We start from the raw sequence: 13,220 nt of genomic DNA on the forward strand, positions 1-13,220 counted from the left end.
ACTCCCTGTTGCACATTTGTATGCTTATATTTGTGGATTAACATCCTGGGCAAAGCATCCCAAAGGCTTACCTAGATGATTCCTGTTGCAGAGTTGATCAAATTGTGCACTGATTAGGTTTTGCAAGTGGTCAATAGAAACCGTAGAGAAGGCCTCTTAGGATGTCAATAAGATATTAAAGAGATATTTCATATATAAGTAAAATATAAAACCAGCAGAACAATAGAAGTAAATGCTGCATGTGTTGGGTTGGTCACCTGGGACCATGGCCAGTTTGATTATAGGAACTGAGTAAAACAGTGGTTGGGAGACTTCATCCCAATTCTGTTAAAGATACCACTGCAAGGACTCTTGCAACAGTGACTCCAACTGCTACCAGCTAGTGAGTGACCACCTTTAGGAGACTGGATTCCCTTCATGGGCATTACCCTATGCTAAAATCCTAACACATGAGTGTTTTGGGTTTTTATCTTCCCCCTTTCAACAAACATTCCGTCCTGAGTATCTGCACAATAATCTTAAACTTCAGATTTGGAAACACTTTGCAATCTTCATGCTCATGGAAAAAAGGTAGTTTTGGGACGTTTGTCTTGCAGAGTTATCAGAATAAAATCATTGTTTAATATGAGGATGCTTGTCCTAATTGTTGTGTCCTTCAGCTGCATTGTGTCAAGATCTGTGAGATTCTGTGGATATAAAGCAGCAGAAAAAAACCATGGTGATATGTGTGAGGTTTGCGAGAAGCTGCCATTAGCTCTGATTACTTGTCTTTAAGTTTTTGTTCATCCTGACCACGTGTCCTGATTTTATCTCAATTAATCTCTATTCCTCTTCTCATTTCCACACTTTTTCCTTAAACTTGTTTCTCAAAAGCCCTACTTCTTAGCTTTAGCACATATAACCTCTTATTTCAGCTTCCTGCCATCTCTACCTTCTTTGATTCTTTTTCTCTGCCAAAAGTTTGGCTTAAACTTCCCACTCACACACGAAGACTTTGACACACACAAAATGTTTCTTGTCCTCTTTTCTCTCCTGAATGGCTCTGGTTTTCCTCTTTATCTTCAGGGCTAAATAATTGATCATCCTTAGCTGATTAATATGAATACTAAGATATACAAGCTTTTTGTCCTAAGACTAGGATGACATTCAGCCTGAGCTACATGACTCAAGGTGATTACCTTGAGTTACATGTGGCAGTTTATAGCCAGACTAGGTTTTTTGTTTTTATTTAGTGAGAAGAGAAAGAAAGAGAGACAAAAGAAATGGGGTTATCTACCCCCACAATTTTTAATAATTCACAATTGTGAGAGGGCACAAGAAAGCTTTTTTGCCTTTTTTTTTTTTTTTTTCCATTAATATTGATATGGAGAAAGGAATTACTAATATCGAAACCTGATGATCATTTAATTTTCAATGCAGTTAAATTCCAAGTTAGAACAGGCATAGTATTCCTAAAGGAAAAGTGAAGTGGTGGTGCTGCTGCTGCTGTTGCTATACCTGACACCTGCAAGCCTGCATCTGTAGAACTGTTCTCCGTACAAGAAAGACACCAGCAGACTGAAAAGAGTCCCAGAGAGGGAGACCATGATGGGTAATGGGCTGGAGCAGGCAATACACAAGGAAAGGCTGAGAGAACTAGATTTAATTAGCATGGAGCCCCGAAAGCTAAGGGGAAAGGAAAGTTTAATTTCTGTCTTTAGCCTTTTGAAGGTGGCAGTTTCAGGGAAGTCAGAAGAAGACTCTTCCCAAAGGCGCATGGTGAAAGGACTAGACACAACAGTCACAAGTTGCAGCAAGAGCCACTCCAACTAAATATAAGGAAAAAAATATTTCCCAGTGAGAGTGATTAAACATGGAAACAAGCTGCACAGAGAGGCTGTCCAATATCTGAATTTAGAGATTTTAAAACATGCTTTGACAAGGCCCTAAGCAACATGACCTAACTACGAGGCTAGTTCTGCTTTGAGCAAGCGATTGGATTACATCATATCTAAAGGTCGTTCCCAACCAAAATTATTCTATGATTCACTAGACAGAAAGAATTCGTACTGAAAATTACAAACTGTCTATCTAATTTATCCTTTAGTCATGGAGCTAATTGACCAGTCAAGTACAGATGGTTTCAAAAAGCAGTATATGCATCTCCAAAGAAATGAAATTATTAATTTATACTTTGACAGACAAATTAATTTAATTAGTATATTGAGGTTAAAGAAGTGGTGGGATAAGAGGATGGGTGTGGAGGGGGAGAAGTTTAAGGAGAGAAGATGGATATCTTGGAAAAAATTTAAAAGAATGTTATAATAAGTAATATGTAGCAGCAAAATTATCTCTTTTTAATGTATTATGAGGCACTTAATACTCAAAAAGGAAAAAAAACTGGAAAAATATCTGGAAGGAAAGTGACTTCTGCATGTCATCTAGCTGCAGGAAGTGAACTTTTCAGATTAAATTAAATACATTATAAATAGATTAAGAACATTTTTTTCTTTACTGTTATTTTTTCTTCTTTCTTTTAAAAAAAGGGAAAAAAAGTAGTTGTCAATTTTGGATGCTGCAAATTAATATATTTATTTGATTTTTATCTTTTTGTCTGCCTAAAGATAAATTCAAAACCAGATGTCTTTATCTCAAGAATACCCCAAACCAAGTATTAGAGTGTTTAGACACCTTAATAAGTGTTGAAAAGCTCCAACATATTATTTATAGTATCTAAAAGATAATAGGTTACAACTTCCAGTTGCAAGGGCTGTCTTGAGAGCTAGTATCATACCGGGCAATAGAGTAATAATCTTCCAGTTACTGGTGACTGACAAGGAGAGTTATCTAACATATCTCAAGGAAGAGAAGACCTGAAATTTGAGACCTTTGAGACATCTGAGACCTGAAAATCCTGATGAAATTTATGAAGGGATTTTTATACACCAGATACTGTAACCACAGCCTTGGGCAGATAAATTCCTCACCTGTGTACTATTATTCAGCTGTCCACTCCTTTGCCAAAAATTATTTCAAAGCAAGTGACTGGAAATATGCATAGATGCATGCTGTAGTTTCTTTAAAGTTGAGATGAGTAATGCCAGGCTATGAAGCTTAAAATACCATTAACTGCTAAAAGCTATGGCAAAAAATTAAGAATGTGGAAGTTACATTATGTACTCTGATGTGATGCTTGTTTTAGACATGAGTTGATTTTGGCAGAAAAAAGATTAGTGTCAAAATTTAATTTGGATACCATAAAAAATCTTAGTATTTATATGACATTTCCAAAGGGTCTCAGAATATTTGCAGCTTAATTTCCATGTTGTTCTTCTAGTAGGAACTAACCTAATCTTCGTATTTTCAATATATATGCTTTAGCATTGTTGTATTTTACCTTTGATGATACATTATGTTTGGTTGTTTTTCTTTTTTTTTTCTGGAGAGCATGACTGGTAACTTCTGTGTTAGGTACAGTTTCAATACAAAACCAGGATAATTCATATAGATCACTCATCAACTCAGAATAAAATATGCAGTGGTTCACCAAACAACATAGCATAGGGTTATCAAACTACTTAACTATATTTTGTCTACTTGACTGCAAAGAGCTTCATATATGTGTACATACACGCATACAAGTGCACAAACATGCACACATGAAAATGTATGTATACATGTATTTGTACGTTTGCTTTAGTTTGCTGATGTTTTTTCTACATATATTTTTTGTGTCATTTTTTATTTTCTGCCACTTGCTGGATGGCCTAGGCCTTGTGTGAGATTCTTAGTTGTCAGCTGGAACTCTATACTGCTGAACTGACATTTGATGCTATATACTACAGGTCCTTTGTGAAGCCATAAACAAACAGCGGTGGGTGAGAACACAGTTTTCGCACCTGCTTTATCATTGGTACTTGATAGAATTACTGTATTTAAAGACAGCTGTATTGGTTACACCATATGTTTTGCAATCATTAGTAAATAACAATTATCATTCCTACAGAGGAAAACTTACAAATTTTAAAAGTTAGCATTATTTTTTCAACTTAAACAGCAAGAATGAAAATAAAAAGATTTAAAATATCCTACTGGATTATTTTAAAATGTCAAGTCTGTGACTAACAATATAGCTGTGAAGACAACTGTTATTTATTAATATGTTGCAATAAATTTGAAATAAATTTTCCAATCATAAAATTTTGACAAATCTGTAAGCCCATTACTAGTTAGAGAAGGCAATCTGGCAATAGTGATGCAGAAAATGATGAAATGTTAAGAATTATTAGTTTGCAAGTGATAAAAAAAGGTTTTATATATATATTTTTATATAGAGAGAGAAATATCTCACATGGAGATAATGAAATTTTCCTATTCCAAGGAAGTCATTAAAGAGCATCTTTGGATAAACAACATTAATTCAGTAAACACCTAATAATTTTCACCTTATCCTCAATTCATAAGTGGGCTGAGGAGATCATAAGGCATTAATTTTAATATTTGGATATGAGATAAATTGTAGCAGAATGTTAGTGCTGTTCCAGTGTTTAGAAAGAATAAGTGGAATGATCAATAAGAGTTAGCTGGTTAGTATGACAAAAATTTTGAGCAAGTAATAGAAAAAGTAATCTGAGATGGTGTTCATATTTATATTTGTACTAGTGGTTAGAAAGATAATGAATCTGACAGTCAGTGTGCTTTTATGGGGAAATGCAATTGCTCTGATTCAAATATTAAGATGTTTACGAGGAATTTGTCATGCTACTCTGTGTTAAAAATGTCATATACTGTAGGATAAAATGCATTAATTCTGTCTTACACATGTTAAATAGATTTAAAGGTAGTTAAGACATGGATGTGCCCCAGTCTAAATCTATATACTTCAACTAGGCACTTCCAACAAAATCAAAGGGTGATTCAGCCAAACAGAGTTCTGAGTTAGTCTTAGTGGTTCCTTCCTCTCTCCTTCAGCTGCTGGAACTTGCATGGTACCAACTACATCTACATTAGTGAGCAGTGCAGTGCAATGTGAGTGCATTTCTATAGCAAAAGCATCAGGGTTGAGGACTTTCTCCCCACTCTTTATATGTTTTGGGGAAAGGAGGACTTCAAAAATATTTTACTTCCTCCATGGTTAGACGATTCTGGATAGAAAGTACTTTTACTTGAGGAGAACAAGACATGGCAGAGACTAGCGACTGGAAGATAAAGACAGACAACTTCACAGGGAACAAAAGAAATTTTTTAGCCATTAAGAATGAGAACAAATCAGAAATGGAAGTGATGATCCTCTGAACCTTGAAGACTTCAAATAATGACTGGAAACTTTGTGAGGTAAAAATTATACTTTGATACACCAAAGCATGGGTTAAAAATATTTGTATCTAGATAGAATGTAATTGTCACTGTCATGTATGGCAAACCATGCTAAATGGCAAACAATGCTTCTTGGTCTGGAGCTCAATGAAGAAATGAAGAACAAGACCTTCCTTTTTTTTTTTTTCAGTTCCTGCACAAAACAGTAATTTGAAAATCTAATAAACATTTCAATTGAGATTTATAACAAGATGCAACAGGTGGTAAAGTGGGGAAAAGAGGTAAGGGCAGTGAATCAAGATAAGCTCATTTTGCATATGAAGTGGCTATCGCAGCTCACCACTTGCATGGCAAAGCTAGATTGAAATTGTCTTTCTCAGACAATAAACTTTACACCTGTTACAGTAACAATAGTAGAAAACATGCCTTTTACATAGATTTTGAAATATTTGTCACTGTTATCCACTGAAAATAGATGAATTAGTGTGATTGTGTACTGCTTTACTCCTCCAGGGGAGGTTGGAAGAGTCAAAAATAATCTTTTCTGAAGAACGGTATCATTTTTTGAAAGACAGCTTAATATTCAGGGGTCTTGACACTCAACTAACTAAAAAAAAATTATTATAAAAGATGAAGCTTGAAAATCCACTAATCCTCAATGAGTATTAATCTCTTAGCTACTTTAAAATGGAGGTGTTTTATATTCATGGGGAAATCCTGCATAAGAAATTATGTCCTGAGCATGTGCTGTTCAACACTAAAGTACCACTGGAATTAGTTTCAATTAAGAGAATTAATCTGAAATTGGTTAGTGAGCATTCTGATATAGCAGAAACTTGATTGTTAATATTCTAAAGAGTTTGCACTGGGTTTTTTATTTACAAAAATTGAAGATACATTGTATTTCCATTCTTATTTAATATGGATGGTTATTTTGATCAGAGTTGGGAAATCGTTTTTCCCCCGATTTTATGCTAGCATGAAAAGAGACATTATGCTTTTTTTTCTATTTATAAAATTACTGTACAAATTTATTTTCTTTTTCCACTGAGAAAGAAAAAAAATCTTTCTTAGTCTGTTTTAGTATACCCCATTTCTATGCACATCATAGTAATTACTGTCAAAGATTTACTTAAGAATCCACCCTGTTCCATCAAAATGACACAAAACCTGTTTCACCTGCATGTATTTCTAAAAGTGCATGGCCAGTAATAAAGCAAGGACAAATAAATAGCAGATGTCTAACTGTGCTCCAGGATCAATAAATTACGCAAATGGGCCATGCCACAGTTTAAACTCTGTAAAGTTTTTCTTGTAGAACAAGAAGCATCAATGATAACGTCAGAGAGGCATGTCTGTGTGACTTTGAATCTGTTAAGCTTCCAATAATAGGATTCCTCATGGAAGCCTGAATAGAAATAGGTACAGCATTTAAAACTCAACTCTAAAAATATATGTATATAAGTATGAATATAAATGTAAATATCCATATAAATACAAATGAGAATGTGTGTGTATATATATGTATAATATGCCACTGATGTCACAATTATAGTTGATAGCATTAAGTCATTATTATGCTTATAGTATACTTATAGTATTGCTGGCTAGCCACCTGAAGTCTCATATTCTTTAAGAAACTTTACCAAGTCTGCATATCCTTTTGCTGTTTTCCTGAATCAATAATTCAAATTGGAAATGGATGCTTCTGAGATAATGAGCAGCTTTGGGGTGTATTTAGAGTGCAGAAAGAAGTGGCTAAAGTTTAACAGATATTCTAGGAGTCTTATACAATTGGATTCAATGTCCTATTTCTGGCAGCTTGTGCTTATGAAGTGTGCTAGAAAAGTAAGATACATTGCTGTAGCTTAGTTTCACAGCAGGAAAATTAGAAAACATATATATAAAGAAATAGGGTCAAACAGCCTCATGATTGTCCAGATTCTTCCAAAATGTTGTGATATAGTTTTGTAAGAGATTCTAGCTTTAACTCTCTGAAATGAAGATCTTACTTGTTTCAAAGGTAAAGATAAATCAGAGTAAATATTCTGAGATTGTGTGTTCCTGTGTCTCAGTATCTATTAACCTAATGAGAAAAAAAAAATACAAAATCCATATTACTGTTTGTGCAATAAAATTCACTTGAACCATTCACTTTCCTGGCAGTTTAAACCTTTATGTATGTTCCTAATATAGGATACTAATGATAACTAATCGAGCACCCCAGTAAGCCTATGACTTCTCTTTAATGTGCTAACTGGCAAACATGACCTCCATGTATTTCAGTCAACACTTTGGGAACCACAACATTTGTATTTGTTTGTATTCTGTTTTTTCTGATTAATTTGACTCCCTTTAGCTGTTAAAACTAGATAATTTGATCTGGAAATGATGTCATGCTTCCATTAAGATCTGAACGTTACTCACATACTGTACAGTAAAACATAAAAAAATGGACCTCTCTGGTGCAAGCTTCCAATACACAATGACAGTGGAGAAATGAAACAGGAAATAAACACGCTGTAATGCAATGAGCATGTAATGAACATAAACCAGCAATGTTATAAAAGTGTTAATAACTGTTTATTAAATATGAATGTTTACGATTTCTATCAGACAAGTCTGTTTCATTTATCACAGTGTACTTTGGTGACAATGAAGGCACGACAATGAAGACAATTTATTTGACTTCATTATCCAAACTACTGTGCTTTAATACCCCTGCTGTTCTAGCTTTCCTAATATATCTTCTCAAGGATATCATTATGCACCTGCTATTTTTCTGTATTTTTTTTAAATTTATTATTGGGTTTGTGTAGTTATAAACCATTAGCAATACCCAAATCCTTTCTTAATTTGCCTGACACATACCCATCTCAACACTTACATTTATATATCTTTGTAAGGACATTTGTATTCTTTGTATTCTTTGTTCTTTATACATACCCACTGTTACCTTTATTATTCTGATTATTTATGAAGCAACAATCACACAATGTATTTGGATTCAAAGAACGAAACATGAAGATTCATATAAAGTTATAAAATAGCCACACAGAAAAATTATAATATTTCTGAGGATATAATGACAGAGATGCATCAAGGAAAAAACAATGAACAGGAGAAGGTAAGAAAATGCAAGATAAAATAGGGAAGTTTAATTATTTTCATTCTAGGTCTTTTCGATTCTTTTATACTGATTTCTTTTCCAGCTTCAATGTCATCTTATTGTTCCTGATAAATGCTGACATATCATTTACAGCAACTATTTAGACCACCTTAGAATGACTCTACTCAGTGCTTGTCATGCTATACCTGGAGTACTATGTCCAGTTCTGGTCCCCACAATTCAAGAAGGATGCGGACAGACTGGAGAGAGTCCAAAGAAGGGCCACAACAATGATCAAAGGGCTGGAGAACCTGACCTTTGAGGAAAGACTGAAGGAATCAGGTCTTTTCTCCCTGCAGAAGAGAAGGCTCAGGGGAGATGTCATCACAGTATTCTAATACTTACAGAGTGGCTACTAAGAGGATGGAGGCTCTCTCTTCAAAAGGAACACATGGAAAAGACAAGGGATAAGAGTACAAGTTGCAGTGGGAGAGGTTTAATCTTGACAGAAGAAAGAAATTTTTTACGGTGAGTATGATCATTCACTGGAACAACCTCCCTAGGGATGTGGTAGGGCCCTCATCACGGGAGGTTTTCAAGATGTGATTGGACAGGGTGTTAGATAATCTCATCTGGGCTTCCTTTCCCACTAAATGTTGGACCAGATGATATTTTGAGGTACCTGCCAACCTGGGTACAGGCTATTCTATGATTCTATGAAATGAACAATCTACCTCGCCATTTTTCACCTTTGTTTGTAGTGACATTCACAAAATAAATGCTCATGCTTTGCTTCATTTGTTATTACTTTTTTTTCACAGGCAATTGTTTCCTACAGATCCAACAGGAACAAATAAAATAAAGTGCTTTTTTTAGGTTGACAAATTAAGTATTATAGGAATTCCTAGATAGAACATTTTTCCTTTTAATATTTTACAAACTTTGGACTTCTTGATGAAAAAAATTGTCACCAAAAATGTTTTGAGTGCTGTTACCTCTGTGTTGTCATATATTTTAGAGGCATCGTAGTACTGTTGCTTCATTACTGTCTTGCCTCTAGGTAGTGTTGTAGTGTCAGCTGTTGCTTAAGATATGTTATGGGCTATTTATTTCTTTTTCTTTTTCTTTTTTTTTTTTTTTTTGATGATACTCTTTGGGTACAGGGAACCATAGCACTGGGAATCTTGACAGCTATGCACTAGATAGAATGGACATGGAAACATGAGTATTTCAATCAAACAGCAAAAGGCAACAGGTTATCTTTATGATAGATGTGTTCATCTGAAAGATTTAAATTATAACTGCAGATAACATACTCTTATTCTGGCCAAAAATTGTAATATTCTAGAGAGGGTAGAAATCTTTTCGAATAAAGTCCAGCTTGTAGCTGATAAGTAATTAAAACAGAACATTTTCTCAACCTTACTTATGGTCAGAACCTGTCATACTGATGCTCTTCTTAGAGAGAGATCAGTTGAATTGCAAGTCACAAGTACACTTAATAATTAAGCATTTTAAATTAGGACTAGATTTTGTACTTGTAGCAGAGGTTTTTGTATGATAATGGCATAGTCTCTTGCTGTTTAATAGGATTACATGAGGTGTGATACTTCAAGAAAATGCATACCTCCAAATAAACCCCCCAAAGAATACACTAGGTGGTTATGTGTTTAGCTAAGGGTAACTTTTGATACAGGGACTGCAGTGAACACTTAATATAAGAAAGATTTGAGCAGAGAGAATGGGGAGATGGAGAAGGATGACTGAAGAAAGTTTCAGGGGAATGAGATGCAGAGATCTACAAAGAGAAAGAGGAATGACAAGAGTTTTCACACATGGAGAGTGAGGTTCAGACACGCTTCTGGAAACAGTCCTATTAAGGTACTGTTAATCAGTGGGTGGAAAAATATTGAAACAGAGATAGTTTGGAGGATAAATACTGTAGAGTTGACAATAAAAGGGAGAGAGGAAATGTTCAAAAAGTAAAAGGTTCAGGGAGTAAAAAGTTCAAAAAGTAAAGGATGAGGAGATGAATGGGGTAGAGACTACAATAGAGAAGGAATGAAGTGACTGAACAAGCGTGCAGTGGGCAATGCTAGGAGGAAGAAGAGAAAGCTTTCCTTCTATACAGTTTATCTGGCCAGTAGGAGAGTCAACTGAGCATCCATAGACAGAAACTGGACTTTGTTGTATTTTCAAGTAGAAGGAAGTGTGCTGGCACATTCTGCTGTTCCTATGCATTTATCCCAAGGAACACAGCCCTGTAACCTAGTCCCTACACTTTACTCAGAATCGTATGATTTCCTTTCTTTAAACTCAGAAAAGTTGGTTCATCAGAAAGTTTTTCTGCTTGTATAAGTGATGTGTTGCTACGTATTACACGTATAAATTATGCATAAGTATTCAGGACCTGAGAAATGGATCTATCTCAACCAATGTAACAGGCGCAGCAGTTTTCTATAAAAGTGTACACCTTTTAGTGTGCTAATAAAATGTAGAAGTGAATATTTCCGATGCAAGGTGAGTGGAATTGTTTTAAATAAGAGCATACGTAAAACTTTTCTCAACTCACAAAATTAATCTTTCAGTAAAACTGAAAGGCAAGAAATGTGTGATCATTTTTGCAGAATTGATTATGGTCATACAGTTTTCATAGTGAGGAATGTTCCCTGTAGGAATTTGTAGGTTTTTTTTTTTCATGTGTGCTCACTCTACATTTTCTAGTATCATTCAGAAGTGGAAACAGTGAAAAAACACATAAATAATGACCCTGATCCCTTAAAAATCCAACTTGCAAAATATTAGAGACTCTCACATGCAGTTTGATTTAAAAATATCCAAGCTCCACAAAAAATTCAATTTTATCTGTAGCTTTTCATTGTTGGGAAGAAAAGTGGAGGTAGTTGCCAAGGAAGTTGGATTGTTCTAAGCCTACTAACTTAAAACTCTTTTTTAACTATTTAATAAGTTAATTATTTAGGTATCCTTAAGATTTTTTTTTAATCTTGCTTTCTAACTCTCTTGACTTTGTAAAATTCAAATTCTGAACCAATTGGCCAAACACCTTATTGAAAATCAATTCATTTTTGTGGAAATACATGGGAATTTCTTCCTTGTCTTTTCAAAATATTATAGAGAACTCTGAGGAGAAATTCCAGAACTATTAAATATGAAAGCATGATAACCAGGTTCACCTTCAACAGAGTGAGTTAAGTGAATAGATACAAGTTCCCAATATGGTAGTTGTGGATGGAAAAAGAAAAAATTACCTTTCTAACGGACCTTAACAGGAGTAGAAAATACTTAAAACTCCTACCTTATAAACAGAACTTTCTGGTTCCAGGTGTCTATGGAGCTTTGGAAAGTTAAGCTCCATTTCTCCTATTTTCTATATGTCAAAATCAAGATAGAAACAGTATAAATACGCCAGACAGCAAAAAATTTAGCAAGGGCACTCATACCCCTAAACATTGGTGGCTAGTTCCCATTGTGACACCTTGGGTTATCCAGGATGCCTCCAGGGGGCCAGATGATGTAACTTACTTCCCAGAGTCACACATTAAATTAGGTGTGATGCCCCACAAACTCTGAAATTATGCTAAATTGCTGTGCTCAGGCAACCAGATCTTCTCTACCTCACCAAATGAGGTTTTTTAACAGATTATTTTGAGACTTTGTCCAAAGTTTTATCAAAAGCACAATTTAAATGCATCACACAACTTTCCTTTTTCTGCTACTTTGTGCATAGAAATAATACAGATGAAAAACAGGAACATTTTTCTTTTCTTTTTTTTGGTTTAGTTTTACTTTTTATTTTTCTGAAATGTTCGTATGTGAAACTGAAGTTAAAGTACTGTGAAAAAAACATTGACTCATTAACAAAAACTGAAACCAAATACTTTTCTCTTGCATACTAACTTGAAGAGCCCATACCTGAAAAATCTTGAATCTTTCCTACGAGTATGCTCAAGAACTGCATTTGAATCTTGAGCTGAAATTCGTGGGTCAAGCACACCTCTGCTTTAAACTGATTCCCACTCTCTGTAAGACAGAAACTCAGAATGAAACACTAGTCAGCCTGGATGCTGTTTGTATCATGTGTCCTGACTTGAGGACAATAGCCAGAAAAATAAGATCTTTTCTTTTTCACAGTGTAAGTATGACTGAGAAAAAGAAATGGAAGAATTTTTGCAAATGAAATTGAGACAACAAAATAATGAACAATTATATATCCAATCTTAAAAAGAACAAATCATCTTGATCATTCCAGTGACTGGAAATAGAGGGAATACATCAGATGTAATAAACCTTTAGTTTATGAAATTTTACATCATCTATCAAAATCTTCCCTGAAAAGTCAGTCCAAATTAATCTGGATAGAGCAGCCACTCTGGTATCCTCTATACTGTAGTAAATCTAAAGTTTTGCCAGCACTTTCAGTTTAGACACAAGACAGCAGCGAATTAGGCTCTAAGATCAGAGAACTAGTTCTGTTCTGAATGTGCTGTGATCAGAGGTGGGACACTGAAAAGAGCCTAGCTCTTTAGATCCTCCCTTCAGACATTTACAGACATTGATGAGATTCCCTCTAAGCCTTCTTTTTTGTAGGCTAGACAGTCCCAGCTCTCTCAGTCTTTCCTCATAGGAGAGGTGTTACAGTCTTTTCATGATCCCTCCAGTATGTCAATGTCTCGCTTGTACTGAGGAGCCCAGAACTGGACACAGCACTCCAGATGTCAGCTCACCAGTGCTGAGTAGATGGGAAGGATCACCTCCCTTGACTTGCTGGTAGCATTCTTTCTATTGCGGCCCAGAA

Source organism: Numenius arquata, chromosome 1, assembly GCF_964106895.1.
Source record: "Numenius arquata chromosome 1, bNumArq3.hap1.1, whole genome shotgun sequence".
NCBI classification, from domain to species: domain Eukaryota; kingdom Metazoa; phylum Chordata; class Aves; order Charadriiformes; family Scolopacidae; genus Numenius; species Numenius arquata.